Here is a 6000-nt window from a genome sequence, read left to right as displayed (position 1 = left end):
TCTTGCTTCCTGCTCCCAGGGCTTTGTAGCTGCTGCTGGGTTCGCCTTGTCTTCCTTCTCTGTCATTCTTTTTCCCAGTGCACAGCAAAGCTTATCAGCAGCAGCCTGGGGGGCTGGATTTCAAAAATGTTCTGTTCAAGGGGGAGGTAATATCTGCGAGGGTCTGCCGAGCTGAGCGCAGGGCAGGCTAACTGCCCCCTCCCCCTACCATGGATAAGTGCCAAAGTGGATCGCTTCACGGAGGGTTTCTCTTTTTTTTTCCCCTTCTGATTCCCTCACAGCAGCCCCAACAAGATGTGCAGACCTCCCATTATGTTTTCCATGGTGAGGGGATTGGAAAATGGTAGTGCATCTCATTGTAATACGAATTATACACATTATAATACTAATTTGCTCATCTGCATTCCGTTTTCGTTAGATCCTACCATGACAGGACACTGCCCTTTTGTGCATGTCCTGGTCTACTACTTGCAAGTTAAACTGGATAGAACCAGTTTAAAACCCACGTTACTGGCTCCTTTATTTTAGTGCATCTAGCCCTCAATATGGCCATAAGCTCCGTCCTCTTTTTAAGGCCGTTAAAGACTCATGGTGACGTTTCCTGTTATCAAAGCTCCTTGTGTGGGTGCCGGAACTGTTGTACAGCCATTCTTCGACGGGTGGCGCACCCGAAGAACGGCCGGCAGGGCAGGGCGCCACAAAGGCTTTTAAGGCCATGGGGGTTGATCCGCGGGATCCACGTTTTACCCGAACCCACCCACCACTTAGCTCACGCCTTGCCGTACAGTGACTTTTCCCACAATGCTGCTCTCCGGGTAGTAGGATCTGATGCAATTCTACAGCTCGTGTCGTGGCTTCGTTCAGTGAGTGCTTGCTTTGCTGTTCGGCGGGTCAGGAGGGGATAGAAAGTGGCTGTTGCCTGAACGAGGTAGTTTTACTCCAACTGCGACCGTCGCTGCTCTTACCTCGTCCCCAGACTTCCCAGCTAATAGCGAACGAGCTTGAAGTGAGCCCATAAGGAGTCTAGGCAGGTAAGGAGCGAGCCGGTCACCTGGCTTCCTGCGTGCTGGAGCCATTATATGAATGTGTTTCATTTGCAATATTTCCTTCTTTCTGTGAAACTGCAGCTTCTGCTGTTATTCTGTTCCAGTATTCGCTTGAGGGTCTGGGTAAAACATGGAAGATCTGGGTTTTTACCTTTTTCCGTTGCTGGTGCGCGCGCGGAAGTGTCTTAACGTTCCTCTCTCCCCGCCGTTCGCTCTGTTTTACTGTGTAGCACACTTGACTTTTACTATATGTGACTTCGGTGGGTCGAACGTTTTGTTTCTTTTCCCCTGCTTAGAAAGCAGCATGGTAGTCAATTGATGTAATATTTATTGTACGCGTGTAAAAAGGTTCCTTTACTCACTTCCTGCCAGTGCCTTTCAGTAGTTTGGGGTGGATGGATCCGCCTTTCGCCGCGTTGCTCTTTTAATAGTCACTGGGTTTTGTTTCTCGTGTTATCTTGAACAGGAAGGAAGGGAGTGGAGGGGGGGGGGGGGAAGCTTTTGTATATTTGGGTTCTCTGCTGTGCGCCGAGGGAGGGAGGGTCAAGACAAGTTGGCGTGGCTTTTGTCTTCTGCAATCCGGCCTTACATGGAGCTGTGTGCAGTGCTCCAAGAGTCCACTACTCGCATCCATTTTTCCCAGTGGCAGGTGCTAGGGATAAGTCGCTTAATCCCAGGTCTCAGCCCGACCATTGAAGCAGAAACAAAATATTCTGTCTCCCCTTTCTCCATTTTTAAAGCTTAGTGATCGCTGTCCGGAAACGAAGGAGGCACATCGCGGGCATTGTCTGCGGGGGCTAGGGGAATATTAACAACAGAGAACTAAAATAACGGATCACGAGGTAGGTGGTGGTGGTGGTGGGGGGTGTTGTCATCCCTTCCTGAGAGAGGCACATGGAAAGCAGGTTGACTTTAGGTAGGCGTGACATGTGTGCTCTTGAGCCCGTGGCTTATTTGCTCAAGCTGCTGCCGTCAGCCGGCTTTCCATGGGAGTAGGGAAGACTTGGCTGTTTTCGGTTTCAACCTGATGCAATCCCCGCCCTGTTGCAAGAGACATGAAGCCTAATTTAGATGTCCCCGACCTGGGTGAGTTGGGTCTTCCGGCTGTCAAGTATAGTAGTTTAGATTATCCGACGTTGTCGGATAATACAGCAGTGGGAACCCCTCAAAACAATGTGTAAACAAAGGCTGGAAAAGCAGGTCCCGGGACACAATGGCCCTCTTTTACAGTAAAAGCTGGGTTCCTGGTCAGAAGTACATTCTCGGGGTTGAATGGAAAGAGGCACGATGACCTTACTGGTTGGGGAGTGGTGGTCAGATATGCCGGATGGTCGGATTAATGAAAGTGAAATAATCGAGACTGTACTGTATCTGGCCTGAGGCATTGAGGCATATTTTCAAAGCACTTAGCCTTCCAAAGTTCCATAGAAACCTATGGAACTTTGGAAAGCTAAGTGCTTTGAAAATATGCCTCTTTGGCTTTCAAACACAGAAACACTTCTTCAGAGCTATATAAGACGATTTGTGCATGTATAATGCATGTAGCTTTTTTCCCACTCATTTTGGTAGAATTTAGCCTTAACTGGAAATGTGTTGCCTTTTTTGTTTTTGCATATACGTTTTGTGAAGATTCCGTTTACCCCTATTGTGATTACTGTTCAGTATTTTTTTTTTCTGATTTAAACAGAGTTGTTTTTATGTTATGGTAAATAACTTTTTCATTTAGTGTATTTTCAGCGATGGTACTTCTGGTTAAGAGTTTTTAAAGGCAAAAATAGTGTTACAAACTGGATTAAGTTGGAATTATGCATAGTTTATGTAGCAGTTATTAAGAAGAGGCCTTGTGGTGGGTTAGATCTTGTGGGCATTAACTGTTTATTGAGCTTGTTCTACTGCCTGTGTTTCAGGTCAATCAGAGCGGTTTAAAATTAAAAAAATAACACGTGCAAAATGAGCAGAAAACGAAAGCCAAAAATAGAGAACACTTGGAAAGTAAATATCATGAAAAAAAAAGGAGCTGGTGCTTAATTATTTCACTGCAGAACCAGTCCAAATCAAGCTACAAAAGCTTTTTGAAAAAGATGAATTTTTAATAGGGTATGGAGAGTGATGTAGGATAGTTCAAGCCTTACGTTCCCGCCCGTAACCTCCGTTCACAGGATAAATCCCTCCTCTCAGTACCCTTCTCCACCACCGCCAACTCCAGGCTCCGCTCATTCTGCCTCGCCTCACCCTATGCTTGGAACAACCTTCCTGAACCCTTACGCCAAGCCCCCTCCCTGCCCGTCTTCAAGTCTTTGCTTAAAGCCCACCTCTTCAATGCTGCGTTCGGCACCTAACCCTTACCGTTCAGTGAATCCAGACTGCCCCAATTTGACTGCCCCTATCGGACCGACCGTTCACTTGTCTATTAGATTGTAAGCTCTTTGAGCAGGGACTGTCTCTCTTTGTTAAATTGTACAGCGCTGTGTAACCCTAGTAGCGCTCTAGAAATGTTAAGTAGTAGTAGTAGTAGATGCTGTGGCAGTGCATTCCATAAAGTTGGTGCAGTGAAAAAGAATAGATCTAGTGGATTACCATCTGGCCTTAGCAGGATGAGGGAGTATCAGTCTATTGCCATTCAGTGAGAGTATGGGAAGGCATATAGGGGATAACTAGAGAAGTAAGATAGGCAGGAGAACCACTGTAGAGCACCTTGTGTGTTAAGGTCAAGATCTTAAATTTGACTGAATTTGATAGGTAGCCAGTGTAGCTGATGGAGAAGGGGTGATAAGATGTGATTGAAGCAAGAGGCATGACAAAGAATTTGGGCGGCTGTGTTCTGTAACAATTGTAGTCTCTAGATTAGTTTTTGTGATCCCTGAATAGACGGTGTTACAATAGTCATATCTAGAGTGTAAAAAGGCATAGCACAAATTACTAAGAGCTTCAAAATCGAACAAATTCTGGATCAGCCGTAACTTGCGTAGAAAGAAAAAACCTACTTTAATGACCTGAGAGATTTGAGGAGTGAAAGGTAAAGCAGAATCCAGAATGACCCCCAAGGTACCGAAAGGTTTGGACAAGAACAATGTTTCTGCCAAACAAATGGGGTAAAAAGGCAGAGAGAGACCCAGTGACCCAACAGGCTACTGTTTTTTCTTTCGGTTTTTGAGAACAAGGTGGTGTTTTAGACAGTTGTACAGGGGTAGTAAATTAACTGAACCTAATTCCATGTAATATACTAGAAGGAAGTCATCGGCATAGGAATATACTCTAATTACCATAGACTGGATGAGGAGAGATAGGGGACTGATTAAAAGGGTGAGATAGGGGACTGATTAAAAGGGTGAATAAGGTCAGAGACAGTATGACCCTTGAGGAACACGTGATAACAGCAAAAGCGCATAAGCCCCCACCCAGAATTGCAACCCCACTAGCCAAATATATACAGTGCCACAGCTCATTTTTACCTATTCTACACCACGGTTGTCATCTTATGGAGGTTTGTCAGTGAAACTAATTGAAAACTGACATTCAAGGACATACCTGCACCACTTATTATCTTATACAGCCCTTATGAATTATCAGGATTTTTTTAAGTTTTTGAAAAGTTTAGTATATAGAAATGCTATCAACTCTTATTAGTAGATCTAATATGCTGTAATAATATAGTTCATGATGATGGCAGATAAACAATGTCTCATCCAGTTGAGAGTTGTACATTTTGGGAAGATGTGTTTTAAGAGTTCCCATCATCTTGTTTGTCTCCCCACGTTTTAGTTGTCTGCCTTTCTGACCCTTTTCCTACTCTTGCTGTTCATATTATCTCCAGCACCATGTCTAATAGTAGACTGTTAGTAGAATTGACTGTTTTGTAATGATATAAATTGTACATTAATTTTTGTAATGCACGTTTTAAAAATTTCAGTTTATATCCAATGACTGCATTTGGTGAATAAACAAGGTCTTTGTGTTTTGGAAAATGGAGGGTAAAGTCAGTGATTAAAAGGGGTATATGGTATCCATAGTCTGTAGGGGAAATGGGCAATGCGACAACACCCTATGGTCTATTTTTTTTCTAGGCTATTTATAGATATATAGATAGAGAGATGTGTGTATATTGTGAAGAGCAAAGAAACTACAAGCCCTAGAAGGCAGTGCAGCACCAGAGAGATTCAGAACCAAGGAACTACAAAGCCCAGAAGGCAGGGCAACGTCAGAAAAGCCAGGAGCTAATAAACTACAAGGTCCAGAAGGCAGTGCAGCAACAGCAGAGGGATCAGGTGAAGGGAGAAGATTCTATGCAAGAGAGGGAGGAGCCGGGGTGTGATTGGGAGATGGAATCAGATGGGGGAAGGGAGGAGCCCCTAGACCGAGAGGAAGGGGAGGAGAGAATGGAACTGGAGGAGGTGGAAGGAGGGGAGAATGAGGAGGAAATGAAAGTGCTGGTGGAGGGCTCTTAAAGTGAGTTATGAACTGAACTGGAGAGAGTGAATGAAGCCTTGGTGAATTGACCCGGTGGGTGGATGTCAGGTGGTTTTGTGCTGACAAACGAGGGATGTGGGTCATTAGGTCTAAGAGTGAGAAAGTGACTTAGACCATCATTGAATTGAACTGTTTAATTTCATTTCTAAGATGAACGGTGTTGGAGAGCAGTGCTAAACTGAAGTGTGTTTGAAGGCAATGCTAAACTAAACTGTGTTTGAAAGCAGTGCTAAACTGAATTGATGAGGAAAACATTGCTAACGGAACTGAATTGTGAGCAATGCTCATTAGCTGTGTGAAAGAGCAGTATCACTAAGTACTGGATTAGAAGCAGTGCTGGAGAAAGCAGGGCCAAAGTGAACTGTGTGGAAAGCAGGCCCAAGCTGAACTGTATTGCAAGCAGGGCTCCAGTGAACTGTGTTTAAAAGTGGAGCTACACTGAGGAGAGGGGAAGGCCTGTGAAGCCTTAAAGCAGATTAAATGTACT

The 6000-nt window shown here is 44.6% G+C and overlaps 1 protein-coding gene across 1 annotated transcript in view; it reads left to right on the top strand.

The window, feature by feature from the left end:
- Positions 1 to 569: 569 nt before the first annotated feature.
- SLC7A1 (solute carrier family 7 member 1) overlaps positions 570 to 6000 on the top strand; it is a 126624-nt gene continuing 121193 nt past the window's right edge. The window contains exon 1 of the mRNA XM_030200354.1: positions 570 to 1031. The gene's annotated coding sequence lies outside the window, so the exon portion shown is untranslated. The remainder of the gene's footprint in view (positions 1032 to 6000) is intronic.

This window comes from Microcaecilia unicolor, chromosome 4, assembly GCF_901765095.1.
Source record: "Microcaecilia unicolor chromosome 4, aMicUni1.1, whole genome shotgun sequence".
Classification (NCBI taxonomy): Eukaryota; Metazoa; Chordata; class Amphibia; order Gymnophiona; family Siphonopidae; genus Microcaecilia; species Microcaecilia unicolor.
The sequence above is the reverse complement of the archived record's forward strand: the minus strand, read 5'-3'. Positions and strand labels throughout refer to the sequence as shown.